Raw genomic sequence first — 12,825 nt, forward strand, 5'->3', positions numbered from 1 at the left:
CCCTTCGTGGCTGACTCCATGTTTTTTAAGTGGTCTATGGCTCTGTGCTGGTATGTGGAAGGCTGTCACTGCCAGAAGGGGTCCTATTCCACTGGGGGCTTGAGCAGCACCCTTAACCTTAAAATTGCTCCACACCTGCTGAATCTGAGCTCTGTCCCCCAAAGGTTATGTGAAAAGACAATTTCCCCTCTGGGAATAGCAAAATAAATCAAATTAAAAAAAAATTCTTTAGATTTTTTTATTGATTGCATAGAATGTTTACAGTAAAAGGCCCTACAGAAAGTTTAACCTGAGTAGATTATGGAGTTGCTTAAATGATGAGACACATAGCATTTAATAATTAACAAAGATGAAAGGTGGAGCCTCAGATCCAAAAAGGAGAAGGAGCCAGGGAAATGCTGCAGGCTAAAGCAAAAGGCTGGGGGAGTCAGGGGGAGAAAGAGCTGACTTAAGTAAAGGCTGGGGGTGGAGCCTCAGACACCAAGAAGGAGGGGTCAGGGGGAGAAAGAGCTGACTAAAGTAAAGGCTGGGGGGCGGAGCTTCAGACACCAACAAGGAGGAGTCAGGAGGACAAAGAGCTGACTAAAGTAAAAGGCTGGGGGCGGAGCTTCAGACACCATCAAGGAGGAGTCAGGGGGACAAAGAGCTGACTAAAGTAAAGGCTGGGGGTGGAGCCTCAGACACCAACAAGGAGGAGTCAGGAGGACAAAGAGCTGACTAAAGTAAAGGCTGGGGGCGGAGCTTCAGACACCATCAAGGAGGAGTCAGGGGGACAAAGAGCTGACTAAAGTAAAGGCTGGGGGTGGAGCCTCAGACACCATCAAGGAGGAGTCAGGGGGACAAAGAGCTGACTAAAGTAAAGGCTGGGGGTGGAGCCTCAGACACCAAGAAGGAGGAGTCAGGAGGACAAAGAGCTGACTAAAGTAAAGGCTGGGGGCGGAGCTTCAGACACCAACAAGGAGGAGTCAGGAGGACAAAGAGCTGACTAAAGTAAAGGCTGGGGGCGGAGCTTCAGACACCATCAAGGAGGAGTCAGGGGGACAAAGAGCTGACTAAAGTAAAGGCTGGGGGTGGAGCCTCAGACACCAACAAGGAGGAGTCAGGAGGACAAAGAGCTGACTAAAGTAAAGGCTGGGGGCGGAGCTTCAGACACCATCAAGGAGGAGTCAGGGGGACAAAGAGCTGACTAAAGTAAAGGCTGGGGGTGGAGCCTCAGACACCAAGAAGGAGGGGTCAGGGGGAGAAAGAGCTGACTAAAGTAAAGGCTGGGGGCGGAGCTTCAGACACCATCAAGGAGGAGTCAGGGGGACAAAGAGCTGACTAAAGTAAAGGCTGGGGGTGGAGCCTCAGACACCAAGAAGGAGGGGTCAGGGGGACAAAGAGTTGACTAAAGTAAAGGCTGGGGGTGGAGCCTCAGACACCAAGAAGGAGGGGTCAGGGGGACAAAGAGCTGACTAAAGTAAAGGCTGGGGGTGGAGCCTCAGACACCAAGAAGGAGGGGTCAGGGGGACAAAGAGCTGACTTAAGTAAAGGCTGGGGGTGGAGCCTCAGACACCAAGAAGGAGGGGTCAGGAGGACAAAGAGCTGACTAAAGTAAAGGCTGGGGGCGGAGCTTCAGACACCATCAAGAAGAAGTCAGGAGAACAAAGAGCTAACTAAAGTAAAGGCTGGGGGCGGAGCTTCAGAAAATCAAGGAGGAGTCAGGGGGACAAAGAACTGACCAAAGTAAAGGTTGGGGGCGGAGCTTCAGACACAATCAAGGAGGAGTCAGGAGGACAAAGAGCTAACTAAAGTAAAGGTTGGGGGCGGAGCCTCATCTAGTTTTCTAGTTAAAAAAGAAAAGACAATCAAGGAATTTATGAAACCTCAGGGACACAAAAGGAGAAATCATTGAAAATGAAAAAGGAAACAAATGAATTGAATAAATATTTTCACCCAAGTATTTGTAATGGAAGAAATAAAATGGAACCCTCAATACTTTGAAGAAGAATAAAACCTGCAGACCTGATGGAATTTTACCAATAAAAAAACTGAAAGAGGTGGTCCCTAAACCCTTATGAGGCAGAGGTGAGCAGGCACTTGGGATGGGAGATGCACCTGAGGACTGGAAAGTTGCAAATGTGACGGCAGTCTTTAGGAAGGGAGACAAGGTGGATCCTGGTCATTTCTGACCATTACATCTGACTTGTATATCATGCAAAATAATGGAAATGATAATAAAGAAAGACTTAGAGAAGTTACCCAGATGAAAAAAAAATGATAAATAACAGCCAGCATGGCCTTATGGGAGGAAGATCCGATCTTTTAGATTTATTTGGACTGTAATTTGCTGTAATGGAAAAAAGCAAACCATATGACAGAATTGACTTTGATTTTATGAAAGGTGGAGACGAATCCTGAAACTCGAAGCTGGTGGCATAAGAGGTCACCTGCAAAACTGGAGCTTAGGTTGGTCAACAGGCAGGAGACAAAGAGTTCAGAGAATGTAGCCATCAGTTGGGGGGTGGTCTGTCCACGGACCCTCCTTGTTTTTTCTGATTTATGTTAATGACATTGATTCCAGTGTAGACTTGTGAAATGGGCAGATGACACTAAAATCGGAGAGATGGAGGTTACTGAAGAGGCAGCAGAGAAAGTGTTGGCAAACGCTTGGAAATTGCAAATTAATGGATAAAAGTGCAAAGTGTTACACGTGGACAACCACCGTCATGGATTTAGGCAGCCGATGAGCTGAACCCACCACAGTCAGACAACGTGTTCAGATAACACCTGCTCAGTTCTTGTCACCAGACGAGTGAAGCACAGGTGTGCACAATGTCACTGGCAGCAGCAGGTCATATCTTTACGAAGTTCACAATCCCTTTGCAAAATAAGGTAATAATTTTTTTTTTTTTTGAGTGGCAGGAATAAGCTTGCATAGGTTGGCACCCAGAGATTGGGATTTACAGTAAAGTATGCGTATGACGTACCATACATACACGAATAGGGCTGGGAAACTCACGAAAACCCAGAGACGTGTCCTCAAGCCACTCCAGCGCCGACTTGGCTGTCTGCTTCAACTTACTGGATCGGCTCTATCCGGTATGGAGCAGGTACCCTCAAGGACCTCTGCGTTCATCCGGCCCTCTGATCTATCGAGTCTCTGTGTCACCATGGCTGAGAAGCACCTACATAACATGATGCTGCACCACAGCTCACTTGAAGAAAAGTCCTCGTGGTGTCAGACATCTTCTGTATCAAAAAACCTAAGGCCACTGCGTACCGGGGAATAGTAGGAATGGTTTAATCCCCCTGTTATGATTTCATCATGGTGGTCTTCAGAGAGTTCCATGGACTTCATGGCCTTTCTAAACGACATCCAATCAGTTCATAGGTGGACTCCAATCATGTTCTAGAAACATCTCAAGGAGAATTCAAGCAAAGAGGAGACCACTGAGCACAAGCTGGAAGGCCAGCTATTATATAGTGCCTTTCAAATCTATCTATCTATCTATCTATCTATCTATCTATCTATCTATCTATCTATCTATCTATCTATCTATCATTTAGTGCCTTTCACTCTATCTATCTATCTATCTATCTATCTATCTATCTATCTATCATATAGTGCCTTTCACTCTATCTATCTATCTATCTATCTATCTATCTATCTATCTATCTATCTATCTATCTATCTATCTATCATATAGTGCCTTTCACTCTATCTATCTATCTATCTATCTATCTATCTATCTATCTATCTATCTATCTATCTATCTATCTATCTATCATAAATTGCCTTTCACTCTATCTATCTATCTATCTATCTATCTATCTATCTATCTATCTATCTAATCCTGCCGACTATGCTATCTATCTATCTATCTATCTATCTATCTATCTATCTATCTATCTATCTATCTATAGTCCTTTCACTCTATCTATCTATCTATCTATCTATCTATCTATCTATCTATATCTATCTATCTATCTATCTATCTATCTATCTATCTATCTATCTATCTATCTATCTATCTATCTATCTATCATATAGTGCCTTTCACTCTATCTATCTATCTATCTATCTATCTATCTATCTATCTATCTATCTATCTATCTATCTATCTATCTATCTATCTATCTATCATATAGTCCTTTCACTCTATCTATCTATCTATCTATCTATCTATCTATCTATCTATCTATCTATCATATAGTCCTTTCACTCTATCTATCTATCTATCTATCTATCTATCTATCTATCTATCTATCTATCTATCTATCTATCTATCTATCTATCTATCTATCTATCATATAGTGCCTTTCACTCTATCTATCTATCTATCTATCTATCTATCTATCTATCTATCTATCTATCTATCTATCTATCTATCTATCTATCTATCATATAGTGCCTTTCAATCTATCTATCTATCTATCTATCTATCTATCTATCTATCTATCTATCTATCATATAGTGCCTTTCCTCTCTCCCTGTATATCTTTAGCCAGTTGCTCTTCCTGCTGTTCTCACATTTTGTAATCACACCCAAATGAATGTCCCAATCCTAACAATCAGGACTGTGAATGCGGCCCCCCCGATCTGATTGACAGGGTGGTGGAGGTCCACACGTTTGCACAAACTGGCGACAGCTGCCTTTCCACACATATGTCATTGTTGTTAAGGTTTCAGAGTGACTTGCAAGTGTTGTTCCCCAAATAGAAAGTCAGAGTCCTTGTTTAGTGTTTGCCCAGCCTCAGGTTGGGGGGTCAATGGGCGTAGGGGGTCCTGTGGATGAGCTTAAGGAATCGGTTGCTTCAGCGTCTCCTTGGGATTTATGGATTGTCAGGAAAGAGGAGCGCGTGACCACAAAGAGCACAGCTGCGAGGCGGTCAGTCAGGCTGCCCCAATTTGACTTAACCCGGTTAAGGAGAGAAGTAGGTCAGCCTGAGAAGTTCTCATTCAACATGGACTCCCAGTGTTGTGCTGCAAATTTATAAGGCAATGAGGGAAATAAAACCATAAGTGACAAGTGCTGACCTAGTTAGACTGGCCAGGTCTGAGTGTACGCTTTAAACTCAAGTACAGGCGACTCCAAGTCTGAAGAGGGTCTGCTTCAAGTGTGGTGGAAAAATATCCTAAAGGAACAAACCTCCTATGAAGAAAAACAATTTTGGACGGCGTTTTCCCTTGCCCGGACGCGGGTCACCGGGGCCCCACTCTGGAGCCAGGTCTGGAGGTGGGGCTCGATGGCGAGCGCCTGGTGGCTGGGCCTGCACCCATGGGGCTCGGCCGGGCACAGCCCGAAGAGGCAACGTGGGTCCCCCTTCCCATGGGCTCACCACCTATGGGAGGGGCCAAGGAGGTCGGGTGCAGTGTGAGTTGGGTGGTGGCCGAAGGCGGGGACCTTGGCGGTCCGATCCTCGGCTACAGAAGCTGGCTCTTGGGACGTGGAATGTCACCTCTCTGAAGGGGAAGGAGCCTGAGCTAGTGCGCGAAGTTGAGAGGTTCCGGCTAGATACAGTCAGACTCACCTCGACACACAGCTTGGACTCAGGAACCAATCTCCTTGAGAGGGGCTGGACTCTGTACCACTCTGGAGTTGCCCCCGGTGAGAGGCGCCGAGCGGGTATGGGTATACTTATTGCCCCCCGACTTGGAGCCTGTACATTGGGGTTTACCCCAGTAGACGAGAGGGTAGCCTCCCTTCGCCTTTGGGTGGGGGGACGGGTCCTAACTGTTGTTTGTGCGTATGCACTGAACAGCAGTTCGGAGTACCCACCCTTTTTGGAGTCCCTGGAGGGGGTGCTAGAGGGCATACCTTCTGGGGACTCCCTCGTTCTGCTGGGAGACTTCAATGCTCACGTGGGCAATGACAGTGAGACCTGGAAGGGCGTGATTGGGAGGAATGGCCCCCCCGATCTGAACCCGAGTGGTGTTTTGTTATTGGACTTCTGTGCTCGTCACGGATTGTCCATAACGAACACCATGTTCAAGCATAGGGGTGTTCATATGTGCACTTGGCACCAGGACACCCTAGGCCTCAGTTCGATGATCGACTTTGTGGTCGTGTCGTCGGACTTGCGGCCACATGTCTTGGACACTCGGGTGAAGAGAGGGGCGGAGCTGTCAACTGATCACCACCTGGTGGAGAGTTGGCTTCGATGGTGGGGGAGGATGCCGGTCAGGCGTGGTAGGCCCAAACGTCTTGTGAGGGTCTGCTGGGAACGTCTGGCAGAGCCCCCTGTCAGAAGTAGCTTCAACTCCCACCTCCGGCAGAACTTCAACCACATCCCGAGGGAGGTGGGGGACATTGAGTCCGAATGGGCCATGTTCCGTGCCTCTATTGTTGAGGCAGCTGACCGGAGCTGTGGCCGTAAGGTGGTCGGTGCCTGTCGTGGCGGCAATCCCCGAACCCGTTGGTGGACACCGGTGGTGAAGGATGCCGTCAAGTTGAAGAAGGAGTCCTACCGGTCCCTTTTGTCCTGTGGGACCCTGGAGGCGGCTGATAGGTACCGGCAGGCCAAGCAGAATGCGACTTTGGTGGTTGCTGAGGCAAAAACTCGGGCATGGGAGGAGTTTGGGGAGGCCATGGAGAACGACTTTCAGACGGCTTCGAGGAGATTCTGGTCCACCATCAGGCGTCTCAGGAAGGGGAAGCAGTGCAGTGTCAACACTGTATATGGTGGGGATGGTGCGCTGCTGACCTCGACTCGGGACGTTGTGGGTCGGTGGGGGGAGTACTTCGAAGACCTCCTCAATCCCATTAACATGCCTTCCAATGAGGAAGCAGAGCCTGGGGACTCAGAGGTGGGCTCCCCCATCTCTAGGACTGAGGTCACCGAGGTGGTCAAAAAAATCCTTGGTGGCAGGGCCCCGGGGGTGGATGAGATACGCCCGGAGTTCCTCAAGGCTCTGGATGTTGTAGGACTGTCTTGGTTGACACGCCTCTGCAACATCGCATGGACATCAGGGACAGTGCCTCTGGATTGGCAGACTGGGGTGGTGGTCCCCCTCTTTAAGAAGGGGGATCAGAGGGTGTGTTCCAACTACAGAGAGATCACACTCCTCAGCCTCCCTGGAAAAGTCTATTCAGGGGTCCTGGAGAGGAGGGTCCGTCGGATAGTCGAGCCTCGGATTCAGGAGGAACAGTGTGGTTTTCATCCTGGTCGCAGAACAGTGGACCAGCTCTATACCCTTAGCAGGGTCCTGGAGGGTGCATGGGAGTTTGCCCAACCAGTCTACATGTGTTTTGTGGACTTAGAAAAGGCGTTCGACCGTGTCCCTCGGGGAATCCTGTGGGGGGTACTCTGAGAGTATGGGGTACCGGCCCCCCTGATAAGGGCTGTTCAGTCCCTGTACGATCGGTGCCAGAGCTTGGTCCGCATTGCCAGCAGTAAGTCAAACCCGTTTCCAGTGAGAGTTGGACTCCACCAGGGCTGCCCTTTGTCACCGATTCTGTTCATAACTTTTATGGACAGAATTTCTAGGCGCAGCCAGGGCGTTGAGGGGGTCCGGTTTGGTGGACTCAGGATTGGGTCACTGCTTTTTGCAGATGATGTTGTCCTGTTTGCTCCATCAGGCCGTGATCTTCAGCTCTCTCTGGATCGGTTCGCAGCCAAGTGTGAAGCGGCTGGGATGGGAATCAGCACCTCCAAATCCAAGACCATGGTCCTCAGCCAGAAAAGGGTGGAGTGCCCTCTCAGGGTTGGTAGCGAGATCCTGCCCCAAGTGGAGGAGTTCAAGTATCTCGGGGTCTTGTTCACGAGTGAGGGAAGAATGGAGCGTGAGATCGACAGGCGGATCGGTGCGGCATCCGCAGTAATGCGGGCTCTGCATCGGTCTGTCGTGGTGAAAAAGGAGCTGAGCCGTAAGACAAAGCTCTCAATTTACCAGTCGATCTATGTTCCTACCCTCACCTATGGTCATGAGCTATGGGTAGTGACCGAAAGAACGAGATCGCGAATACAAGCGGCTGAAATGAGTTTCCTCCGCAGGGTGTCTGGGCTTTCCCTTAAAGATAGGGTGAGAAGCTCAGTCATCCGGGAGGGGCTCAGAGTAGAGCCGCTGCTCCTCCGCATCGAGAGGAGTCAGATGAGGTGGCTCGGGCATCTGATCAGGATGCCTCCTGGACGCCTCCCTGGTGAGGTGTTCCGGGCACGTCTAACCGGGAGGAGGCCCCGGGGAAGACCCAGGACACGTTGGAGGGACTATGTCTCTCGACTGGCCTGGGAACGCCTTGGGATTCTTTTGGAAGAGCTAGAAGAAGTGGCCGGGGAGAGGGAAGTCTGGGCATCTCTGCTCAAGCTGCTGCCCCCGCGACCCTACCTCGGATAAGCGGGAGACAATGGATGGATGGATGGAACATTTCAGCCAGAAATAATGGTGTCTCTAGCTTCTACTCTACTTACACTGTAGGCAGTGATGGCGGAGGTGATGTTTTCAGAGTTAAAGTGGACTCAGTGGAAGTGGCAACACCCACAGAATGTCCTTTGTGTAGGACAGGAATGAGGCTGCAGGATGCCAAGGTGGCACATACACTGGCAGCATTGACAGTTCGGGTGAAAGGTGACCAGTTATGAATGGAAGAAGTTTGAAACCACCAGGTTAGTGGTCTGATCAAACTGAGTAACTGGGCCAGAAAGATCTTTGCCAGGGTGGTGACCAAATGGTTACTCTAACTGGGCTGAAGGCGTCCTCTGCTGAGACAGGAGAGCCGGTCAGTAGGTCAGCCATCCCAGCAGCACTCCGTCGATCGGCTGAAAATCCAAGAATTCTGTACATGATGTGGCTGACTCTACCGAGAGAGAAAACTGAATTTAAATTTGAGCAGAGCTTTACATGAACAGGGCTGAGGGCTGGGGGCTCGGGGGGCTTCACAGCCCTTGGGTTTGAATCTCAGCTCAAGCATTGAATGACTTAACACCTTCATCCGCCATGACACGAGAATTAGGGCCTAGTGAATCAGTCTGTGTGTCCATTAGAGAATGACTTACAAATCTAATTAAATATTCTAAATAAACCCTTGTTATATATAGTGCCTTTCATGTCAAGTCTATCTATCTATTATATAGTGCCTTTTCTATCTATCTATCTATCTATCTATCTATCTATCTATCTATCTATCTATTGGATGTAAATTAGAGAACTGAAAGTACAATAGCACAGGTTTGAGCCGCTGCTATTTTTAATATATTTAAATAATTTGGATAGGAATTTAAAATTAGAAGCTGGTTAAGTTTGCAGATGATACCAAGATAGGTGGATTTGCAGATAATCGAGAATCGGAGGGACTCGGACAGCAGACAGGCTTGGGCAGATTTGTGGATGATGAAATTTAATTTCAGGAAATGTAAAGAATTACACATAGAAAGTAGAAATGTTAGGATTAGGAATCCCAAGATGGGCGGCACGCTGGCGCAGTGGGTAGCGCTGCTGCCTCGCAGTAAGGAGACCTCGGTTCGCTTCTCAGGTCCTCCCTGCGTGGAGTTTGCATGTTCTCCCCGTGTCTGCGTGGGTTTCCTCCGGGCGCTCCGGTTTCCTCCCACAGTCCAAAGACATGCAGGTTAGGTGGATTGGCGATTCTAACTTGTGCTTGGTGTGTGGGTGTTTGTGTGTGTCCTGCGGTGGGTTGGCACCCTGCCCGGGATTGGTTCCTGCCTTGTGCCCTGTGTTGGCTGGGATTGGCTCCAGCAGACCCCCGTGACCCTGTGTTCGGATTCAGCGGGTTGGAAAATGGATGGATGGATGGAGGAATCCCAAGACACATTAAGTCCCAGATAGTTGCAAGAGCACTTACTAATAATGCCCACTAGAGGGGGATATACCGCCAAACAACGGCGAGTTTTCAGACACAGAAATGTCATAAACATTTAAAAAGATGTTATTTTTCACAAAAATGCTCTGTTACATGGAGAAGCTCTGCAGAGCACAACGACAAAATGGAGTTGCCTAGAAACACCAGGCAAACAATGGAGGAGTCCAGAGGTGCAGTCAAAAAACATACAGGTCAAAATGTCAAAACTAGCAAAGCACAGAAAAGGCACGAGAACTCACCAGACTTCTATAGCGCATTCACAGTGAACCACCAGGAACTATGGGAAACCTTCCAGATGTATAGGGCAGAGGGCAGATCTTGGTGGTGATTGGCTTGTGGAAAATGAAATGGACGAATCCTGTCCAAAATGGGCTTACATTTAAACTTGTAAACTCACTACCACTTTTTGGCGTGTTAAAGAAGTTCCTACTGGAATAAAAAAACTGTGAGGTTGTGCATTGATTGGATAGTCATTTTACATTATTTCTATATCTTATCTGTGATAAGATGGGTTGCAATCAAAGTAGACCTCATTGTAGTCTTCATTAACACTTATAGTGCAAAATCTATTTGAAAGTACTTTGTAATACAAGTAATAATAACGTGTGTTTCATTTTTCATTCCAACAGATGGTGCACCACAAAAATTTGTAGTAATAAATGCATTTAATTTTTCATTCCAACAGATGGCACATCACTAAAATTTGTAGCAATAAAATGCATTGAATTTTTCATTCCAACAGATGGCACATCAAACAAATGTGTAGTAATAAATTGCACTGAGTTTTTCATTCCAACAGATGGTGCATCACAAAAATTTGTAGTAATAAAATACATTGAAGTTTTCATTCCAACAGATGGTGCATCACAAAAAATTGTAGCAATAAAATGCATTGAATTTTTCATTCATAGATAGATAGATAGATAGATAGATAGATAGATAGATAGATAGATAGACACTATATAACACGGATAGATAGATAGATAGATAGATAGATAGATAGATAGATAGATAGATAGATAGATAGATAGATATGAAAGACACTATATAACATAGATAGATAGATAGATAGATAGATAGATAGATAGATAGATAGATAGATAGATAGATAGATAGATAGATAGATAGATTTGAAAGCCACTATATGAGATAGATAGATAGATAGATAGATAGATAGATAGATAGATAGATAGATAGATAGATAGGACACTCACTTGAAAATAAAACAAAAGTTGATATTCCGGTGTTCAAACTCTTCAAGCGCTCGGTAAGAAATCAGTCGGACTGGCTTCGGCGCTCGATATGCCCAGTATAGCGCGACTGAAGGGAGGCGGGCATTCAAATGAGACACGTGACATCGCGACCTCTTGATTGGTTGTTAGAATATTCCCCTTTACGATTTGCGTTTTCAATAGCAATGAGAGAACCAGCAGGACGGGGCCGAGACGGAGAGTAGACGCTCTTTGGCAGAGGAAGATGCTGGAGGGCAAGAAAGAAAGACTAAAATGTCTCTTGAAAAAGATTGACGTGAAAGCCACTCATGCCATTAAGAACTTCATGAGAGACAGGTAGGACGTGCCGACCGCCGTCATAACTCGGTCTACGAAGGCGTACACACTGGCAACGTGTCCGCTGTAGATGAGCTTTATTTAGAGTGTTAAACGTTTCGTCGATTAAAACGGAAGAGAATGAAACCAAAACTTCTGTTCCGTGTTTTTCCTTTTGGACTTTTAATTTACTAACAAAACATGGCCAAGAAAGAGCGGTTAGCAAAATGATTGGAATCGCCACACTAGACTCCTAAACCTAGCAGCATTAAATGACACTTCAGATTAATCAATTTTTGTAAAGTTATGCTAATATTACCATAGAATTTCAAGCATTTTATGTTAATTAACTAACAAAATCGTCCTCAACATCTTTAATAAATGCAATTTGACGAAAACACATTTCCCTGACCGGGAATCGAACCCGGGCCGCGGCGGTGAGAGCGCCGAATCCTAACCACTAGACCACCAGGGATCTCTGATTTAATGTTTGTCGGGACTCTTTTTATGTGTTTCGTGTTTAGCTGGTTATTTAGTGTGTATTTTAGGAGTTGTGTGGCAACGCAGTAATTAGTACCGCAGCCTCGTAGATTATTCCTACGTCAGCCTGAATTTTTCCTCTCTCATCCTCAAGGACGTGCCCGGTTAGGTTCATTAACGATTACAAACGGGACCATGGTTGAGCCTGCAATGGACTGGCACCTTATTTAGAGATGGTTGCCCCTTGCTGCCTCGTCCATACGTGGCCAATGGCTGTTCTGTTTATCAGTAATAGCCAAGTGACAGTCCTCAAATCCACCCCGTTATTGCTGAAATGGGTCGGGTCATCACGCGAGCCAGTCTCGTGAAACGCGAGTTCAGACAAAGGAGTGACAGACGGAATCCTTTTTATCTCTGTAAAGAAGGAAATCTGGAACCAAGCAGACGGCAATTTTCACACAGTTGTTCCTGCCCCCCTTCAACTTTTAGGGCAATTCTAGCAGCTGACTAGCACGGCTGTCCCGAAGCGAATCCGCAAAAGTTAACATTCACCGATTTCACTCAAGCGGGTTTCAGAATGTCCGGTCATGTCATGTTACGTTGTGTTATGTTATAACTAATGGTATTTATTTGCTGCGTTCGTATTCGCCCTTGTTCATCAAAACATTTATTGATAATTCCGCCGATTTAGGAGATTTTTTTTTTACCAGCGCCCCATAATGCTCTGCGAGCGCAGCGCGCCATCCCCCGGAGCTGTAACAGCCCGTATCGATGGGACCGCCCCCTGGGTATGAAATGCTGCTCATTTGCATTTCAGACTCAGTGGGACGAGTTATCTGTGAATGTGCAGGTCGATCTTCAAGTTCCACGTCAACAGAAGAGAAGGAGGCGCGCGCCTTAAGCATGCATAATAATTAGCCACGTGCGTGGCGCGGAAAGGGTGAAAACAAACTCTAGGCATCAGTACAGACATTTAGAAGAGGCTGGGGCGCGACTTCAAA

General features: G+C 46.8%; 1 non-coding gene across 1 annotated transcript; it reads right to left on the bottom strand.

Moving 5' to 3' along the window:
- Window positions 1–11,747: 11,747 nt before the first annotated feature.
- Window positions 11,748–11,819, bottom strand: trnae-cuc (transfer RNA glutamic acid (anticodon CUC)). Its single transcript has one exon. It is a non-coding gene; the product is annotated as a tRNA-Glu (tRNA).
- Window positions 11,820–12,825: the final 1,006 nt, after the last annotated feature.

Source organism: Erpetoichthys calabaricus, chromosome 12, assembly GCF_900747795.2.
Source record: "Erpetoichthys calabaricus chromosome 12, fErpCal1.3, whole genome shotgun sequence".
Classification (NCBI taxonomy): domain Eukaryota; kingdom Metazoa; phylum Chordata; class Cladistia; order Polypteriformes; family Polypteridae; genus Erpetoichthys; species Erpetoichthys calabaricus.